General features: G+C 34.8%; 1 long non-coding RNA gene across 1 annotated transcript in view; it reads left to right on the top strand.

Annotated features, from left to right (window-relative positions):
- The first annotated feature begins 2,420 nt into the window (after window positions 1–2,420).
- Window positions 2,421–22,500, top strand: part of LOC135203103 (uncharacterized) — a 258,246-nt gene continuing 238,166 nt past the window's right edge. Inside the window, exon 1 of the long non-coding RNA XR_010311862.1 lies at window positions 2,421–2,436. This is a non-coding gene — a long non-coding RNA (uncharacterized LOC135203103). The remainder of the gene's footprint in view (window positions 2,437–22,500) is intronic.

Raw genomic sequence — 22,500 nt, forward strand, 5'->3', positions numbered from 1 at the left:
CTTGTCGTAGAATCAATATTTTAATCTTTTTCTTCTAATGGAGAATGATCTTTTCATGATCATTTTGAACGAAACTGCATATACCATGATCTTTGATATTGTATGGCCCAAAGTAGACCTTTATTTTTTAGGTATAAACTGATATTTCTTGGGCAGTGCATTGAAACCTCTCAACGTCGCTCAACCCTTCCCTCTTATCCCGGCATTTCTCCTACATAAAGGGATTGGGAAAAAAACTCCCCTTCTGGGCCACATATGAAATTTACGACCCTATGTAAATCATAGCAAAGTACTTATCAAATCTCCAAAGAAATAATGAAATAAGAATATAGTATCTGCTATTGGTTTCTCATTATTATTGGGACCTCTCTCTCTCTCTCTCTCTCTCTCTCTCTCTCTCTCTCTCTCTCTCTCTCTCTCTTTGTAAAGGTCCTTTACAGCTAGAATAGAAGAAGTTAAGGATCTTGACTACTGGGAAAGACTACAAACCTTAAAATTATATAGTCTAGAAAGGAGAAGAGAAACGCTCAATAATAATTCAGGCTTGGTACAGATAGAAGGAATAGCCGAAAACATCATGGAGCTAAAAATATCAGAAAGAGCAAGCAGGGGTAGATTATTAGTGCCCAAAACTATACCAGGAAAAATAAGGAAAGCAAACAGGACATTAATCCACTACGCACCAGAATCGATAATGCAGCGTCTATTGAACTATTCAATGCGTTGCCAGCTCATCTGAGGAATATATGAGGAGTGAGCGTAGATGTGTTTAAGAATAAGCTCGACAAATATGTAAGCTGCATCCCAGACCATCGAAGATCGGAAGATGCAAAATATACCGGAAGATGTACTAGCAACTCTCTGCTAGACATTAGAGGTGCCTCACACTAAGGGACCTGGGGCAACCCGAACTAGATGTAAGGTCTGTAAGGTAAGGTCTCTCTCTCTCTCAAAGTCAAATTGGCTGTATTACTTTATTCTTTCTTCATCGATTTTCTCAAAATTCTGGATTATTTCGTCCGTTTATGAGTGGCTGACTGATGAATGAAAATCCTAGGAATATGTTATACGACTGTAGCAACAACCCCCCCCCCCCCCTCCCCCCAAAAAAAAAAATTTATATTCCCCATGAAAAAAACAGGTGGGTCTACCTCAACCCATTTCTCGTCAATTTCATTCCTCTTTCAATAGGTCTAGAAGCGCCTCAGTGGGGTGGTCGGTATAGTGTTGGCGTCCCACCTCGGTGGCCGCGAGTTCGATTCTCGGACATTCCACTGAGGGGTGAGAGATGTGTATTTTTGGTGATAGAAGTTCACTCTCGATGAGGTTCGGAAGTCACGTCAAGCCGTTGGTCCCGTTGCTGAATAACCATTGGTCCCATGCAACGTAAAAACACCATACAAACAAACAATATATCTAGACATTGTCTCTCTCCACTCGACCTGACAGCAGATTCTATACTGCTTCACCCAGTAAGTAAGTTTAGCAGATTCTTCTCCCAGCTGAGGGAGAAGAGGGGGGAATGTTAATTAAGAAGTCGTCTGGAAGGAAATTACGAAAAGAATTAGGCAAGATGCGCTTTGTTTCCTTTTTCCGTATCTTAACGAAATCTCTTGTCTGAAGCTCGTTCCGGGCTAAGCGTAATTTCCTCCAGAGCTAATTATGCTAATTTTGTCCGTGTCACTCATTAGACCTTATGCAACTTGGCACAGCAGAGATTGCCATATATATATATATATATATATATATATATATATATATATATATATATATATATATTCGACCGTGTGCGTTTGTGTGCGTGAGAGAGAGAGAGAGAGAGAGAGAGAGAGAGAGAGAGAGAGAGCTAGCTAGCTGAAGGAATATAATTTAAATTTCCATTTGATTTTTTATTACTTTTATGAGTTTTCTCTTTATTCCTATTAGTTGTACAAAACTTGGTACTCTAATCTATCATATATATATATATATATATATATATATATATATATATACATATATATATATATATGTATATATATATATATATATTATATAATATATATATATATATATTAGATTGATAGGTATGCTTGTGTGTGTTTTGGTATGAGAGAGAGAGAGAGAGAGAGAGAGAGAGAGAGAGAGAGAGAGAGAGAATTCATCAAATATTTATCTTTCATTCTTTGTCTTTAGTTCAGAATTTTTTCCCCTCATTTATTTTCTTCATTTCTTTTAATTCCGCAAAACTTAGAGTAATAATTTCTTTAAAAAAAGAAACCGTACTTTTCTCTCACTGCTAAAAATGTTGACTGAGAAATCTTTCCCAATCTCGGAGAACACCCTCATCGCCTCCTTCAAGTCATTCCCAGCTCTCTAATTCCTTCCCCTGTTTTCATTTCTTTCAGATTGAGGTAAACATAGAGACAGACTGCCCTTCCCGTCGGCCTTCTTCAGGTAGGTATCCAATGCAATGTCTCATGATAGTCTTCTTTTGTTATAAGTATATGGTAAGGGAGTTGAGAAACTAATTCCGTGTTTTTTATTTTTAGTTTTCGAAAAAAAAACTATTAAGATGGCTATTTGTCTGTCCGTCCGTGCTTTTGCAGTCCGTCCTCAGATCTCAAAAACTACGCAGGCTAGAGGGCTGCAAATTGGCATGTTGATCATCCACCCTCCAATCATCAAACATACCAAATTACAGCCCTCTAACCTCAGTAGTTTTTATTTTATTTAAGGTTAAAATCAACCATGATTATGCGTCTGGCACTGCTTTAGGTACGAACAACACAGGCCACCACTGGCTTGTGGCTGGAAGTTTCATGGATCGCGGCTGAGAGTGTTATGGGCCGTGGCTGAGAGTTTCATTCAGCACTATACGCTGGAGGTTTCTACGGCGCATTTATGACTTGTTTATAGGATACCTTCTTTTTTGTGTAGCGTCTCTTCCTTTCGCTGTAGATGTCACATTCATATCTTGAAGTCACCATCATCAATCTTGTTTTGCCACAAAAAAAATAATAAAAAGAAAATGGGTAAAGAAGAAAATAGAGGGAAGACTCAAGATGAAATACAGTGAAAGAAAGGACCAAAGACATTTTTTCAGTAAGTTTAGTTACAGAATATCGAAGCTTAGGGCTGAATGTCGTCGTGAGAGCTGGTGATATATATATATATATATATATATATATATATATATATATATATATATATATGACTGGTAAAAATGTTCTGTAACAACAGAGTTCCATCTAATAAAAGGAGCCCATAAAAACACCAAAATAGAGAAAAAGTACTATATTTCAGAGACTGCTGTCTCCCTCTTCAGGTAGATGAATGAGAAAAGTTCACAGAAAAGGTGGTATTTTATACCAAGAGGTCCATCCACAAACAAGCCATTTTAAGTCACCCCCGCTGATAATCTTCCTCTAATCTTCTTAAGGGTTGGTTGAATGAAGACGTTGTCGATCGTGTCCGAAATCCATCCTCCTGTTTTGAGATGTTCATTACCTGCCTCTCTTTATTAAGGCCGATTCCATCATTTGACTCTTGTACCGCAGTTTGCTGCTATAAATTACACGTGACAAATTCCAGTTTATTCTAGGGTTATGTTCATTTATATGGTTGAAAATAGCGAGTTCTGTTGTCCATACCTAACTGACCGTTTGTGTTGTATTAATCTCTGGGGAAGGGATTACCTGTAAATCCGATGTAAGATTGGTCACAGTCCTGGCATGGGATTTCGTATACCCCAGAGTCCTTTGGAGATGTCTTTTGTTGGACGTTAATCAGGGATTTGGCTAAGGTGTTTGGGTAAGTAAATACAAAAGGGTTCGATTTTCCGAGGGGGTTGGTTATTCTCTTAATCGTGTCCAGGTGGGGAATTATTATTTTATTGTTGGTGTATCTCTGGTCTTGTCTTTAGGGGGTCGGTAGAAAATTACGTTAGCTTTGTGAATTGCTTTCTCAATTATATGGTCAGGATATTTTAAAGACGAAAGTTGCTTGCGAATTAGTTCAAATTCTTTTTCCAGGAATTCTGGGGAACAAATTCGCAAGGCTCTTAAGAACAAGTTACTAGCTACACCTATTTTGATAGAAATGTCATGATAGCTAAAGTTAGTGAACTGTATGAAAGTGAGAACGTTGGTTTTCTGTATATGGTAAAATTTGTATTCTGTCGTATTCTGATTATTAAAACATCAAGAAAAGGAATTTTGTTGTCTGTTTCCCATTCAACTTTAAATTTGATGCTGGGCACTAATGTGTTTAATTTCGAGAGGAATTCATTGAAATTGCCCCACCTATTATCCCAAAATGTTAGGATATCATCCACGTATCTCATCCACAGCATGTTTTTGGGTTTTATTGCATTTATTACTGTAGTTTCAAAGTATTCCATGTACAGATTGGCTAGAACAGGACTTAAAGGACTACCCATACTACACCCGAATTTTTGCTTGTAGAATGATTCCCCGAATGAAAATACGTTATTAGATGTACATAATTCAACTAGCTTTATTATTTTGTCAAGCGCCAATGGGAAATGATCTGAATAGGGGGATAATTTTACCCTTAAAAACTGCAAGAACGTCCTGTACTGGTACTTTAGTGAACAAGGAATCTACATCAAGGCTTAAAAGTTTTATGTTGTGAAGTGGTATATGTGCTTCTCTGAATTTGTGACAAAACTGGAATTTGTCACGTGTAATTTATAGCAGCAACTGCCGGTACAAGAGTCAAATGATGGAATCGGCCTTAATAAAAGAGAGGCAGGTAATGAACATCTCAAAAGGAGGATGGATTTCGGACACGATCGACAACGTCTTCATTCAACCAACCCTTAAGAAGATTAGAGGAAGATTATCAGCGGGGATGACTTAAAATGGCTTGTTTGTGGATGGAACCTCTTGGTATAAAAGACCGAGACCTTTTTCTTGTGAAACTTTCTCATTCAGCTACCTGAAGAGGGAGACAGCAGTCTCTGAAATATAGTACTTTTTCTCTATTTTGGTTTTGTGTTTTTATGGGCTCCTTTTATTAGATATATATAATATATATATATATATATATATATATATAGACGGTCTCTAATATCTTAAAGATGGAATGTATCCTGTCATAGTATCTCATTATATATATATATATATATATTATATATATATATATATATATGTATATATGTATAAACGCACATATAGATGCTTGTATATTATATATGTGTGTATTTATATGGGTATATACTATATATAATCTAGTAGATTGTGTATATGTAGGTATGTGTATATATATATATATATATATATACACATACCTACATATACACAATCATACTAGTTTATATATAGTACATATATACCCATATAAATACACACATATATATACAAGCATATATATGTGCCATTATACATAATATATACATACATACATATATATATATATATATATATATATATATATATATATATATAGAGATACTATGACAGGATACATTCCGTCTTTAAGATATTAGAGACCGTCTTTCCCTTCGCAATCGTAGTTCTTCATTCCTCGAGCTTGAAAAGGATTTTCAAATCCGCTCTTTCTCTGAAGTATTGATTTCATTCTCAAGACGGAAATCGAGTCTCTCTCTCTCTCTCTCTCTCTCTCTCTCTCTCTCTCTCTCTCTCTCATCTCTCTCCTCTCTCTCTTCCAAGATCGTTTGAAGGTTAACAGGAAAGTTTGTTTTCTGTCAGAGTGAGAGAGAGATGAGAGAGAGAGAGAGAGAGAGAAGAGAGAGGGGGAGACCCACCCATGAGGAAAGTGATTATTTTATCAGTATGGAAAAATTTTATTATATATATATATATATATATATATATATATATATATATATATATATATACAGAGAGAGAGAGAGAGAGAGATGAGAGAGAGTGATGCTTGTACGTATGTGAGAGTGTGATTGTACTGGAAATTCATAAATATGTCATGAGTACTTAAAGATTTAGATGACAACGCGTGGTATCATGAATAAGAATACAATACTCTCTTGTATTCTTTACACGAAGTACAAAGTCGTACATGGCTCTCTCTCTCTCTCTCTCTCTCTCTCTCTCTCTCTCTCTCTCTCTCTCTCTCTCTCTCTCATTTCACATCTCCCTTAGGTGTCCTACGATTCTCACCCCAATATTTCAACTTTTCTCTCTCTCTCTTTTACAGTTTCTATCTCCTATATATTCGCCCTTGGTGCCCTTCCTCCCATATTTTCCTTAGAATAATAAGTGCTCCAACAAGTTATCCTCTCGAGGTCATAAGGAAGATTTACTGCCTTGCTGACTTTGCAGGATTTCATATCCTTCTCTCTCTCTCTCTCTCTCTCTCTCTCTCCTCTCTGCTTCTGTTGGATATCCGGTTTCGTTTTTCTTTGTCTTTTTTCATGTTTCTGATAATGGCGATAAATCACTGTTTCGCCCCTTTTGTGAGGGTTTGTGAAGCAGTTATTTATTGTGTGTTTTGTATCTATGTATGATATATATATATAATAATATATATATATACATATATATATATTTATATATTATATAGATATATATATATATATATATATATATATATATATATATATCTATTATATATATATATATATATAATATATATATATATATATATATATATATGAGTGTGTGTGTGTGGTGTGTGTGTGTGTTTGTGTGTTTATCCTTTCTTGCTTTTTCAAGTCTGCTCAGTTAATGCTTTTATGGAACCTTTAAATCTTTTTATTATTATTATTATTATTTTAATTTAATTATTATTTTATTTTATTATATTATTATTATTAAGGTAAGAGACCCTCTTTCAAACAAACATGCTTTGTTAAAGAGGATGGCAGCATCAGTGAATTGAGTTTATATATGGCCGATGTTCATATTCTGGTTAAGGAAATGTCTTCTAAAAGTATTAATTTATTGATGTGATTATTAAGAGTGGCGTATGGTCACCGTAGAGTTTACAAATTGTAGTCTAGACGTTGTCTAAGGGCGTAGCGGAATTCCAACGTCTCCAATCGTATCTTCAATTCATTTCCAAGGAAGGGTGAGCTTGAGCTGATTGGAATGGGTTGTTGTTGTTGTTGTTGTTGTTGTTGTATTAAGCCAACACTTCTTGTTGGCACGGGCCTTTCCCTTGTTCGGCCCGTAGGTGATCTGAAAAGATTCTTTAGGTACAATGGTTAGTTTGAAATTGGAAATATCTTTAGTTGTAGAGATAGGAGTGGACAGGGGAAGATGATGGTGTCAGTAAGAGAGGGCCATCATGTCATATTATAGAAGAAGTTTGAATGAGTGTAAGGCTTTCGAAAATCGGAGAAGTGGTGCAGGTGGGGTTGTCCAACCCTTTACTCCCTTGGGTCCCTGCGGGAGGATTTTAGTTGTAGGTAAAGTTTTTTAAAAGAATGATAGTGGATGATGTGGATAGAGCCTTACAATGAGGGGATGTGATGAGGGTGATTGATTTTTTTTAGTTTGATTACTTTGGTGGAGGTAGGTTGTAGAGCACCTGGGCATGCTCTTCTAAGTTTTCAATGATTGTCTTTGTGACTGTGGCAGCTGCATGCTCAGCATCTTGTGCAGGTACTGCATTTTGTGCTGCACCTCTTAGCTGTGCTGTTTCTCTGCATTCCAGCAGGTAGTGAAGGAGTGGTGTTGCTGTGTTTCTTCTTGACAGTGTTCACATGGTCTGACACTGTTTTCCACAATTTCCCAGCAGGCTTTATATCCTAGCCTGAGTCTGTGGATGATCACAGCAAGTTTTCTTGGTGTGTGCCTGTCTATGGGAGGAGGCACTAGACCAGTCGATTTCTTATACCATCTGGCAGACGGTGAGTTCTTTTCTACCCACTCACGATGGTCTTTTTATCAATTTTTCTTTGCAGAGTGGTTTCATTGCATTCTTGACTTGTTGCAGTGCAGGTTGTATATGTACTTGCACTCTGTCAATGTGTTTTGTACTTTTGGCTAGCTCATCAGCCCTCTCATTGCCTGGAATTCCTATGTGACTGGGTATCCAGTTAAGGTGACAGGTCTTCCTCTTTCGCTGGGCTGGTGTAGCAGTGTTTTAATTCCAGCCAGCAGTGCCTTATTTTCTTTAATTTTCTGTTGTTGCAGGGCTTGCATTGAGGACTTTGAGTCTGTGTGGATGATTACAGGCCCTACTTCATTCTCCAGTGAGTACACCGCAGTGCCTGTCTTATTGCTGTTAACTCTGTCTGCATAGTGGAGGCGTGGTTGGAGGTCCTCCAGCAGGCTGTGAAGTTTCTTGAATATACTGCAGCTCCCGTAGTTTGATTCTCAGGATCTACAGTGCCATCATGTAGTATGTTTGTGCTCCTATGGTCTCAGTGTTTCTGATTGCTTCATAGGCTGCCGCTCTTAGCTCTTCTCCTGTGCAGTCCTCTTTTGCTCTTGGCAGGCTTGTGTATTTGTATATTGTAGTGTCCTTCTTCCAGGGTGGTAGTTGTTGTGCCCTGCCCGTGTTGTGTCTGGACCTAGTTGCAGCAGTGTTTTCTCGCCATGCCTAGACTCTTGATGTTGTCACTTTGGTTTGGTCCTTACCATAGGAACTCGAAGTTTGAATCTGTGGGTGTTTGGCAAGTTCCTCTCTTGCTCTTTTCTTAGAGATGGAGTCCTCTTTTCTGAGAGGAACATCTTGGCCATTGTGCTTACATTTCGCTGTGCAATCCTATCCTCTAGTGTTTTTGGCAGGTTAGTTTCAAGCCTGAGGTTGCACAGCCTTGTCCATGTAGGTGCTCCTAGCATGAGTCTCATTGCATTGTTTTGAATGACCTCCAGTGATTCTTTCTGAGCCTCTGTCAGCCTTATCAGAGTGGGGGCAGCATAGTCCACCAATGTTCTGGTGCAGGCTAGGTAGTATTACTTCCTTTGTATGTGTTCATTTGCTCCTTCCTTCAGGGATGACTTGTATCTCATGGCAGCAAGTCTTGCATTTGCTCTTTCTCTCAAGTACTTGATTTCTTCCTTGAAAGTTAGCTGCTGATCTTAGACAACTCCTTGGTACATGTAGCTGTCCTACCCATTCTATGGGCTCAGCTCCTATTGTTAGTGATTGCAGCGGTCTGTGGGCTTTTATTGTCATGGCCTTTGTTTTATTTATGTTTATTTTTAGGCCTAGCTCATTTGATTTATTGTTGATGTCATTGAGTGCCCTTTGCATTCTGGGTCTCTAACAGCTCCTCTTGCTACTACACACACATCATCGGCCATAGATGAAGATTTCTACGCCTTCTGGAAGCTGCAGGGAGGCTATATTCTCCATTAGTATATTGAATAGAAATGGACTCAGAATTCCTCCCTGAGGGGTGCCATTTTCCAAGTCGTGGAATGTAGACATCACTCCTTGGAATTTTACTCTGGCCTGCCTTCTCAGCACGTAGTTTTTTTGTCCAGGCTAGTAAGTGTCCTTGGACTCCCTTCCTTACTACTGATTGTAGTATTGCTGCTGGACTGGCTAGTTCAAAAGCCTTTTCAAAATCTATGAAGACTACTGTGGCCTTCCTTCTTCTGATTTATATACGGAGAACATCTGTTATGCACTCGGTATTCCTACTCCTTCCTGATATGCATATAGCTGCTTGTGCAGTGGACAATCTTGTACTTCATTCTATTTAGTACCATTTTTTCTCCAGTTTTCTCAATGCATGACACCAATGCGATTGGTCTTGGGTTCTCTGGATCTTTAGGTTTTGGGGATTGGCTGCGTGTCTTGCTGCCGCCAGGTTTGTGGTCTTGTGTGCTCGATGTGTGTTTTTGTTCAGGATTCTCAGAAAGGCTGTTTCTCCTGCAGGACCCATTTTTGTTGATCATGGTGTATGTTATCCTGTCTGCTCCTGGTGCTGTGTCTCTGCCAACTTTAAAAACTGCTTTCAGTTCCTCTACTGTGTAAGGGATGTCAGTATCGTCTGGTCTGTGGCAGGCCGCATCGATCTCCTCCCATCGAATCGGTGCTAGTTGATCCTGAATTCTTCTTGTTTCAGGGGAGAGGTTACCTGAGCTAGTCCTATTGGCGAAGGATGTTGCCAGTCTTCCGCTTCTTCTAGTGGGTGAGGGTGAGTTGCTACGGGGTGTTCTCTTCTTTCCGGCTACTCGTTCAGCCACTTCCATAGCTCCGAGAGAGATGTGTACTGTGATAGTTTTGTACACCATTTCCATCCACTTTTCAATTCTTATCTCTTGCAGCTGCTGTTGAACATCATATTTGACTGCTTGTAGTAGTTCCCTGTTTTCTGTTGTCCTTCTTTTCCTATAAATTTTGTTACCCTGGTTCATAGGGTTTTCAGTCTTCTTACTTCTGGGCAGTTAGTACCAGGAGTCTTTGTAGGTGTGGTCCTCTTCTTCCTACTCTCATGGGCATTGCCCTGTTTGCAGCATTGTGTATAGCCTCACTAGATCTTTTTCTAGCTGATCTATGTCTTCTGGAGGTGTGTATTGTGCTGCCCACTCTTCGAGGGCTAGACGAAACACAACCCAATCTGCTAGGTCTTGGTTCCATGTCGGAGGGGGTGGCGGTATTGGCGGTAGTTTCTGCATCTCCAGCTCTGTTTACTGTGGCAAAGTGGTCGCTCACTAATGTCGTGTGTACTTGCCACCTTGTTAGGTGTCTGATTGTTGTTGTGGCAAATGTCAAATCTAATCTGCCTCCTCTTATTGTGTGTAGGTTGCCCCCTGAGTTGAGTAGTGAGACTCCTTCAAACTCATCTAGAGAGAAGGCTGTGTGCTCTCCAGGTTGGTTTGTGGTCGATGGGGATGATAGCAGAGGGGTGATGCGCGTTGAAGTCCCCACATATAATTGTTGGTGATTCTGCTGCATGTGCGAAGAGCTGTGTGAGCTGCAGTTCTCCTGGTTCTTCTCTATGTATTTTTCTATATATGTTGTATATATCTATCCTCTGGTTTAGCAGTGTGATTCTCACTGCTAGGGTTTCCACATTGTTGCCACAGGGGATTGGGTTGTGTGTTCTTGCTGTTGGGATTGTATTCTTGACGAGTATTGCCAACCCTCTGTCTGTGGCCTACGCATGGGGTTATGTAGACATTATATCCAGTTATTCTGAACTTTGTCCCAGTTGTTAGCATGGTTTCTTGCAGTAGAATGATGTCCACATTTTCTGTTTTGCAGACTGCAATTAGTGTAGCTGCCTTTGTCCTTATTCCACCAGCGTTCCAATTGATGATCTTCAGCATGATTGGTACGTTGAGGAGAACTGTCTGGGGTCCCTTGGTGCGAATGTTATTCCAGTTTCCTCTGTCATGCCTTCAGTGGTTGATGGTGCTGATGAGGATGAGTTGGATGAGTTGAGGGTGTGGTTTATTTGTTCAGAGGATGTGGAAGGTGAGGGGTTGAGGGTGGATGTGGAAGGTAGAGGTGAGGGGGCCTGAGGAGTGTTTTGGTTGCAGCTTGGGTGGGTCGCTGCCTCCTGCATAGTGGTAGAGGGGGAGGGGGACTTGGAAGCTCCTTTGATGAAGCTCTTAAGAAGTACTTCTATGCACTCTTGGATAGTTTCTGCATTGATGTCTCCCTTTATGATGCGTTTGGAGAAGTCTGTCAAAACTGTCCCTGAGATCGATTGTTTGATGTATATAGACCTTGGCAATGGTTTAGGTGCCTGAGGGATTTGTTTGCTGGGGGAGGGTGTTCTTGATGCAGACCTGGAGCTGTTTTCTTTTTCCTGCTGGGTCCTGCTTCCTCCTGGATTCCTACAGCTCTTCCCTGGTATAGAACCTTCTTCTGGGCTGAGGTTTTGGTGCTGCCCTTCCTCTTGACAAGCTCCTCTCTCTTCTTGTTTCTTTGGGCAGAGCGGCCTTTACTCTTGCCAGCTCTCCGGCATCCCCAGGCCATGGCGATGTGTGCCTTGCTACAGTTGGGGCACTTCGGTGTTGTGGTCTCCCTGCTTTCCTTTTGGCAATGCAGTCTTCAGTTGGATGTTTCCTGCTGCATATTTCACAGGTCTCTTGCTTTGCCTGACATTGGCTCTTATGGTGCCCAAATTTCTGGCACTTGAAGCACCTTAGGGGTTCTGGGTAGTAAGTTTTTCACCCCATATCTCCCGAACACTCCCAGGTCAACTCTTTCTTTTGGGATGGTCCCTACGAAGGTGACTAGTACAGCCTTGGTAAGTATACCTTGTTTGTTCTTCATTCTAATCGCAGCTGTCACATTGGCTGCGCTCGTTAGGTGGCTTTCATGGCATTTCAGCGGGTAGCCAACCACTACTGCTTTCTTAATTCTCTCTTCTTCTTTCAGTCCTTGATGTTGATTGCTGTCTTGTTCCTCAGGGTGATAATTCGTTTTTGTATCTCTGGATGAGATGGTCCACTGACCCTGCTTATTGGGCTTAGCCTGAAATTGCAGGTTTTTGAACCTGGTCTGGAAGGCTGCTATGGCTCTGAATCCTTCAGCTGAGTTATTTGCAATGACCCTGAAGTGGGTCATTTTTTCCCTGATTTGGTTTCCATTAGCGTTCTTTTCTGGAGCATTTTCCTTAAAGCTGGTTTTCTTCTCCTGCTTCCTTGTTCTTGGAATGGGGTCGTTCGGCGGTATTTATTGTGTCCCTAGTGTTATGTCTGGTGAGAGCCGAGTTTTCATTGGCTGAACAGGGGATTAAGTCCCTGAGCCAAGCCGTTTTCCAGAGGTGGATGCTCGCACTGATCTTCGCTTACGGGCGCTGGAGACTGGGAGGGTAGTATTTGGAAGGTCATTGCCGGTAGATGGGGGCACCGCCTGATTGGTCCGTTCGATCGGCTCTTGGGTGTTGGCGGGCGGCGCCCTACGCGCCACCGTCGGGAGGAGGGAAGTCTCTAGAGTGGTGTTGAGGCTGGGTCTCTCCTTCCCGATGTGTCGTGGAAGATCCTTCTCCTGATGTTAACCTGTCCTAGCCTTATCCCAGAGCTTGTAAATACTGTATTCCAGTTGCGCATTGTATTTTTTAGGAAGCTGATGGTGCTTTCCTCTTCCCCATATATGTTCAAGGATTCTGCTCATTATTATTATTTAATTGTTATAATTATTATTTTTTATTTTTTATTTTCATATTTGTTAGTACTGTTTTTATTTATTTTTATTATATGTATTTTATTATTTTTTTTATTTTGATTTTTATTAATATTATTTATATTTTACTTATTGTTTTATAATTTATATTTACTTTTATTAAATTTACATTTATTTTAAATATCTTATTTCAATTTTATTATCGTTATGTTATTTAATTTTATTTATATTTTTATTTTTTTTATTTTTGTTCTTTTTAATATTATAATTTTATTTTCGTTATTTTCATTTTTATTTTTCCTATGATTTTTTCAAGAGCATTAAAATGATTTTATTTTTAATATTTTTTCATTTTATTTTTATTTTTATAATTTACAGTAATGTTTCTTTAAATTTATTTATTTTTTATTTTTTTTACTTATTTCAATAGTATTATTTAATTATCATTATTATTATTATTATTTTTATTTTTTTATGAGAATTATATTTATTTTTATTATTGTTTTTTGTTTTTTTTTGTAATATAATAAAAAGTAAAAGTTTTAATTTTAATTTAATTTTTAAGTTTTTATTTTTTATTTAATTGACTTTTATTTTTTTATTTTTATTTTTTTATTAATATTATTCTTAGTTTTGTGATTATTATTATTACTATATTATTGTTCTAATTTTTAAAATAAAAATTTGTCATATATTTTATTATAGTTATTGGTATTCTTTAATTTTTATTATATTTTTATTTTATTTATTTATTCAATTTTATTTATTTATTTATTTATTTATTTATTTCATCATTTTATATATTTCTATTTATTTTTATTTTTTATCATATTTTTATTCATTTTATTTGATTTATTTATTCAATTTTTATTTTATTTATTCATTTTTCTTTATTTTTTATTTTTTTATTATATATTTTTTCGTTTTTAATTTATTTATTTTTATGTAACTTTTTTATTTTCATTGATTTTTATTTATTTATTTTTATTTACTGATTATTATTTTTATTGATATTTTATTTATTTTGATTTATATTTTTTTATATTTATTCATTTACGGTTATTCATATATATATATATATATTTATTCATTTTATTTTTTTTATTTTTTATTATTTAGTTTATATATATTTTGTTTTTTATTAATTTTTGTTTATTTATTTTCATGTATTTTATTTATTTTTATTTATTTATTTTTCGTTTATTTATTTTTTTTCTTTATTTTATTTATTTTTATTTAGGTTTTTTATTTTTCGTTTTTTATTTCATTTATTTAGTTTTATTTATTTCTATTTATTTATTTCTATATATTTACTTTATTTATATATTTTTATGTATTGTTCATTTTTATTTGTTTATTTATTTTTCTATATATATATATATATATATATAATATAATATTATATATAAATATATATATATACAGTTATTTATTCATTTATTTTTAGTTATTTATTTATTTATTTTATTTATTTATTTTTTCATTTATTTTATTTTTATTTATTTATTTATTTATTTATTCTTATTTATTTATTCATTTATTTATATATTTATATATTTATTTTATTTGTATTTACTTTTATATTTATTAATCTATTTTTATCTGTTTATTTATTTATTTATTCCTTTATTTTTATTCATTTATTTACTTATTTATTTTTAATTATTATTCATTATTGTTTCTGTGTATTTTTTTTTTTATTAATTTTTATTTTTATTTCTTTTTAATTTATATATTTTTATTATATTTTTATTTATTCTTGCTTTTATTTTTTTATTATATGAATTTTTTATTATTAAATAATATTACGTTTGTTGAATCTTATTTTTATCATTTTTATCATATATATTATTTATATTTTGAAATTTTATTAGCATTATGTTTTACTAATTATATTTATTTTTATAATTTTATAATTATTTTTATTTTAACAGTTATTGTTTGTATTATTGAATTTCATTATTATTATTTTATTAGATGTATGTATATTAATATATTTCTATAAGTTATTTTTATTGTTTTTTATTTTTTATTTTATATATACCTATTAATGTCAGTATATTTTTATTACTATTATTTTATTGACACTACATTTCGATTATTTTTATTTTTATTTGTTAATATTGATTTATATTGGTATTCTTTCATTATTTTTACCTTTATTCATGAAGTAAACTATCTTTTAAACATGTTAAATTAGAAGTAATGTCTGCCTCAGCTGCAGTAATATTATTTAGGTCTCTATTCATAATTATGATTTTCTCATTGTTGCTTTAACTGGTGAACAACTCACCGAAGTTTGCATGTCTAAAATAGTTAATTTTGAAATTCAATTTAAATTTTATTCAAAGATGCCAGAGTCTGTAGTTGAACATTCGTTGTAAACCCGTAGAATGTTTCAGTGGTCAATTTTTATTCCAAGTATGGATTCTGACTATTCCTTGGCACTACTTAAACAGGCTAGCGGAGTGCCTATGGAAGTCATTTTCACATGCAAGGCCAAGATCAGTGCACATATTTATATATCAGTCTATAGATATACTGTGATATCGAAGTATCTCTCTCTCTCTCTCTCTCTCTCTCTCTAATGATACTTTTCAATCTTTTACCTTCTATTCTGGTGTCACATGGTATTGCGACATCAATAAGTGATACTTTCTTCTTGATTTTGTCAATCAACGTCACGTCTGGTCTGTTATCACGTATCTCGCTTTATGTTCTGATATCACAGTCCCCGATGATATTTGCTTGATCGTTTTCTATCACTAAGCTCCTCCCCATTTACAATCTGCTCGTCATATTTCAGTTGTCAAAGAGAGATGGCGGTCTTTTTAACTATGATGATATTTTAACATAGCTAAATTATGGTGTTTGATGCCACATAAATCTGGAAAACATAATGAAATGTTTAGATTTTTATTGATTTCCAAGAAATATTTCGGCAGGTGAAGTCATATCTGTACTATGACGTCATCATCTGTTTAGCAAATTTCAATTATAAATAGAATTAATATTAAGCAGAGATTTCTCTGATGAATCACAATTACAGTTACCTTAAGAATGTATAATGTATAACATTTTAATTAAATTAAAATTACTACAAGCCTTCCTTCATCGTACAGCCGCCCAGGTGTAAAGGGGGCGTTGCCTAGGCAGGCAAGAGATGACGACAAGCCGATTTCCTTCATTCCAGATGCAACCACCTTACATATGCCCACCTTTGGTTTGACCAGCATGTGCTTGTGTAAGAGACTCTTCTGCCACGCCCATGAGGGGGCTATAAAGAACCACGCCCCCACCAAACATCAGGAGACTTCTTGTACAGATGTTTAGCAAAGTACACAAATAGCCTTCTGGGATATTGAGTGGGGATGACACTTCCTTTCTATGTAGATACCTTCGTTCTTGGGGGACTGTAGGATTGGTCTGGAGGTATGTTAGGTAAGGCGGGGGCCTGGGACTGTGAATGGGAAGGAGGAGGCTTAATAAAATCTTGTCCTAGCAGGACGGTATAACCTCCAAAGTACATACCGTAAAACAGTGAGGTCGGGTGACTCTCGCCTAAACAGTAGGCAGGAACATCTTGGCGTGGTTGAGGCTTTCCTTTGTGACGAATTGGTGCCTGTCAACCCGTTCTCCGTAAGGAATCTCTTCCTCGCGAATGATGGATATCTGAGCACCAGTGTCATCGAAAGCTCGGAAGTGGTGGGCAGGATATCGACCTCTGGGAGGTACAGCAAATATAGGGCCCTATGCTTGAGGGCCTACTAGAACTAAGGAATTGTCCGTCCCTGTCATTGCAATGGCAGTAAGCGCAGCTCCTTTCTTGGGGCATCTCGACCAGGAAGCGGTCTGGCCATGCACTTTGCACAAGTTGTATAAACTCTCTCTGAAGTCGTGCATGGGTCCATGTTCTGTAGTACTTTTGTCATATGAATCGTGGCTACTACGAAATGTAGTGTGGACAGTGAGTCGCCCTGAAGATCCCTCTCCTGGTGTTAACCTGTCCTAGTCTTATCCCAGAGCTTGTAAATACTGTATTCCAGTTGCCCATTGTATTTTTGAGGAAGCTGATGGTGCTTTCCTCTGCCCCATATATGTTCAAGGATTCAATTGTTATTTTTTTTATTATATATTTATTATATTATTAGTATTGTTTTTATTTTTATTATATGTATTTTATTATTTTTTATTAGTATTTATATTTTATTTGTTATTTCATAATTTTAATTTTGTTTTTATTAAATTTACTTTTGTTTTATTAGTTTCATTTATATTTTTATTTTTATTTTTTTGTATATTTTATTTTTAATATTTTTTCCTTTCATTTATTATTATTTTACTTTTGTTATTCTTTATTTTTTGTTTTTATTTTTAATATAATTGTATTTTTATTTTTATTATTATGATTTGTTGATGAGCATTATATTTATTTTATTTTTATTTTTTTATTATTTTTAATTTTATGATTTATAAGATAGTTTTAAATTTTTATTTTGTTTTTTTTTTTTTTTTTATTTTTATTTTATTTATGTTTTATTTATCTCAATAATATTAATTTTTCATAATTCATTATTTTCATTTTTAGTTTTGTTTTTATGGAATATTTATTTTTATTATTGTTTTTTATTTTTTATTTTTTTATTATCTAATATAAGTATTTTGAATTAAAATTTTTTATTTTTTTTTATTTATATTACTTTTTATTCTTTATTTATAATTATTCCATATTCTATGTTTATTATTACTATTATTTTAGTGTTCTAATTTTGTTTTTTTATTTTTATTTATAGTTATTGGTATTTTTGTATTTTTATTACAGTTTATTTATTTTATCTATTCAATTTATTTATTGATTTATTTATTTTTATAATATATATATATATATATATATATATATATAATAAAAAAAAATGAATAATAAAATAAAAATTAACATAATTTTAAAAAATAAACAAATAATACATAAATAAATAAATAGAAATAAATAAACCAAAATAAATATATAAAAATAAATATATAAATACAAATAAATGAATACAATAAAAAATAACTAACACATAAATTTATATAATGAATAAATAAATAAAAATGAATAAATAAATCAATAAATAAATAAATGATAAAAAATAATTAAATATATAAATAAAGAAAAATAATGAATAAATAAATAACACTCATTGATATCGCAATACCATGTGACACCAGAGCAGAAGGGAAAAAAAATTTGAAAAGCCAAAAAAATGAAAAGTTCACCCAAAAAATTGAAAAGTAGCAGGAGAGAGGAAGGAGAGGGAGGAGAGGGAAGGAGATGAGAGAGAGAGAGAGAGAGAGAGACGAGAGAGACTTTGATATCATATGTAGTATATCTATAAAGACTGATATATAAATATGTGCACCGATCTTGGCCCTATATGTGAATATGACTTCCATAGGCACTCCACTAGCCTGTTTAAGTAGTGCAAAGGAATAGTCAGAATCCAGACTTGGAATAAATATTGATCATAGAAAATGTCTATGGTTTTATAACAAATGTTTAACTACAGACTTCGGCATATTTGAATAAAATTAAAATTGAATTTCATAATTAACTATTTTAGGTATGTCAACTTTCGGTGAGTTGTTCAGCAGTTAAAGCAACAAAGAGAAATTCATAATTATGAATAGAAATCTACATAATAATACTGCAAAGCCGAGGCTAAACATTACTTTTAATTTAAAGACATGTGTAAATGATAATTTACTTCGGGAGTGTAAAGGTGAAAATAAATAATGAAAGAATATCAATGTAAATTAAAATTAAGAAATAAAATAAAAATAATAGAAATGTAGTATAAATAAAATAATAGTAATAAAAATAAACTTGAAGTTATTAGTTATAAATATAAAAATAATAAAGATAATAAAAAACAGAAAAAATAAATAAGTATAAAAATATATTAATATACATACATCTAGTAAAATGATAATAGTGAAATTTAATAGTACAAACAATAAATGTGAAAATAAAAATATATATAAAATTATAAAGATAATAAATACAATTAATAAAATATAATAATAATAAATTTTAAAATACAAATAATAAATATGAAAATAAAAGTTAAAGAATAAGAATAACAAAAGATAATTATTAATAAGAAAAAATGAAAAATAATAGTAAAATGAAAAGTAGGAATAAATAAAAATATATAAATAAAAATAAATGAAAATAATATAATTAAAAATAAATAAATAGATACAAGCGAATAAATGAATAATAATTAAAAATTAATAAATAAATAAATAAAATAATAATATATCAAAATAAATAAATAAATGAATAAAGAAAGAAAAAGTATTTTCATATATATTATTTATATTGTGAAATTTTATTATCATTATATTTTACTAATTGTAATATCTACCTCAGCTGCAGTAATATGATGTAGGTCTCTTTTCATAATTATGATTTTCTCATTGTTGCTTAAACTGCTGAATAACACACCAAAGGTTGGCATATCTAAAATAAGTAATTATGAAAGTCAATTTTAATTTTATTCAAAGATGCCAGAGCCTGTAGTTAGACATTCATTGTAAACCCGTAGAATTTTTCAATTGTCAATTTTTATTGTAAGTCTGGATTCTGACTATTCCTTGGCACTAAAACACGCTAGTGGAGTGCCTATGGAAGTCATATTCTCATGCAGGGTCAAGATCAGTGTACATATTTGTAAATCAGTCTTTATAGATATGAAATGCAGTCTCTCTCTCTCTCTCTCTCTATCTTTTCCCTTCTACTCTGGTGTCACATGGTATTTCGACATCAATGAGTAATACTTCTTGATTTTGTCAGTCAACGTCACGTCTGGTCTATTAGCATGTATCTCGCTTTGTGTTCTGATACCACAGTCCCTGGTGATATTTGTATGTATGTATGGTGCGTCTACGTTGCATGGAACCAGTGGTTATTCAGCAACGGGACCAACGGCTTTACGTGATTTCCGAACCACGTCGAGAGTGAACTTCTATCACCAGAAATACACATGTCTCACTCCTCAATGGAATGGCCGGAAATCGAACCCGCGACCACCGAGGTGGGACGCTAATACCATACCAACCACGCCGCTGAGGCGCTCCTATGATATTTGCTTGATCGTTTTCTAACACTAAGATCCTCCCCATTTACACTCTGCTCGTCATATTTCAGTTGTCAAAGAGAGAGGGCGGTCTTTTTAACTATGTTGATATTTTAACATAGCTAAATTATGGTGTTTGATGCCACATAAATCGGGAAAACATAAAGAAATGTTCAGATTTTTATTGATTTCCAAAAAATATTTTGGCAAGTGACGTCATATTTTTACTATGACGTCATTATCTGTTTAGCAAATTTCAGTTACAATTAGAATTGATATTAAGCAGAGATTTCTTTGAAGAATTACAATTACAGTTACCTTAAGAATGGGTAATGAATAACATTTAAATTAAATTACAATTACTACAAGCCTGCTTTCTATCGTTCAGCCGCCCAGGTGTAAAGGGGGCGTGGGCTAGGCAGGCAAGAAATGACAAGCCGATTTCCTTCGCTCCAGATGCAACCACCTTACATATGCCCACCTTTGGTATGAACAGCTTTGCTCGTGTAAGAGACTCCTGCCACGCCCAGGAGGGGGCTATAAAGTACCACGCCCCCACCAAACATCAGGAGACTTCTTTAGCAAAGTACACAAAGAGGCTTCTAGGATATTGAGTGTGGTGATGCTACCTCTTTTTCTCTCTAGATAACTTTGTTCTTGGAGGACTGTAGGATTGGTCTGGAGGTATGTAAGGAAGGGCGGTGGCCTTGGGACTGAAAAGGTAGGAGGAGGCTTAAAATCTTGTCCTAGCAGGACGGCATAGCCTCCATGGTACATAGCTTAGAACGGTGAGTTTGGGTGACTCTCGACCAGATAGTGGGCAAGACCATTTTAACATGGTTGAGACTGTCCTTTGTGACGAATTGGTGCCTGTCAACCCGAGCCTCGTAAGGAATCTCATCATATCCAATGATGGATATTTGGGCACCAGTGTCAATACTTACAGTCTGAGGACATCTGTTTCCTTGATGCTCTTACCATACAGTTTGATGTCGTCCGTGAACATGAGATGGTTAATTATGTTGCCTCCTTTCTTGAGTTGGTACCCAGCATCCATCTTCTGTAGTTCTTTTGTCATGGGAATCATGACTACTACGAAGAGTAGTGGGGACAGTGAGCCGCCTTGAAAGATTCCCCTCCTGATGTTAACCTCTCCTAGCCGTATCCCAGAGCTTGTAAATACTGTATTCCAGTTGCCCATTCTTTAAGGAAGCTGATTGTACTTTCCTCTGCCCTATATATGTTCAAAGATTCTATTGGTCATGTTGTGGTATCATGTCGAAGGCTTTCTTGTAGTCGATCCATGCCATGCTTAGGTTGGTTTTCCTTCTCTTACTCTTCTTCATTACCATTTTGTCTATCAGGAGCTGGTCTTTAGTGCCCCTACACTTCCTTCTGCAGCCTTTCTGTTGGCGTGGGATGGTGTTTGTAGCCTCTAGGTAATTGTACCTCCTTTCACCGATGATACCTGTTTGAAACTTCCACATTATTATTATTATTATTATTATTGTTCCTTTTATATTTATATTTTACATTTTCATTTATATTATTATTTTTATTTAAATTCTTTTTTATTTTTGTTATTTTTCTTTTCAAAAATATTACTACATATTATTTTACGATTTTTATTTTTAACATTATCATTATTATTTTTGTACTTAGGAAGCTGACCCTCTCTCAGGCATACTTTATTGAAAGTAATGGCTACTTCAGCAACGTTACACTTGTAGAGATTCTTCTCTATTTTCCGAATAGCGGCATTTTCCGTGCTACTTAAACAGGCTAGTAGAGTGCCTATAGAGGTCATGATCAAATACAGTGTCAAAATAGGTGTATATATTTTAGTTTTACAGATAAACTATGATATCATAGACATTAAAGTGATTAATGATATTCTCTCCCACTCTCTCTTTCCTGAAGCGAGCTTTCGTCTGGAGCTGCCAGACATCCTCTAGGCTAGGAAGCTGAGGGTGGACTGCTTTTGGTGTGGTGTCCGTCCTCCTTATATTTGGGGGCGTCAGGAGGGGGTCTGCCTCATGCTGATCTATTGGCTGGTGGCAGTAGGTCTTCTTTTTCGTTGGTGGCTTGAGCCAGTTCTCAAGCCACTTTTGCCGAGGATGATTGCAAAGCTGCAGGCTCTGCAGCCGTCTAGACCAGAGTCAAAGTATATAGGGTCTGCTCAACTCGGCAGTGGGGGCGGAGCTAATACTGTGACGTCACAAGAGTAACACTGCCCGTGCTTCTCCATTGAATTACTTAAAGAAGCTTTAGTTTTTATACATTTAATCCATATCGCATGGTGTTTTTCATAAAATCTTGATGATAAAATCTGTAGAGAGGTCATATATTTGATTTTTTA

Source organism: Macrobrachium nipponense, chromosome 33 (assembly GCF_015104395.2).
Source record: "Macrobrachium nipponense isolate FS-2020 chromosome 33, ASM1510439v2, whole genome shotgun sequence".
Lineage (NCBI taxonomy): Eukaryota > Metazoa > Arthropoda > Malacostraca > Decapoda > Palaemonidae > Macrobrachium > Macrobrachium nipponense.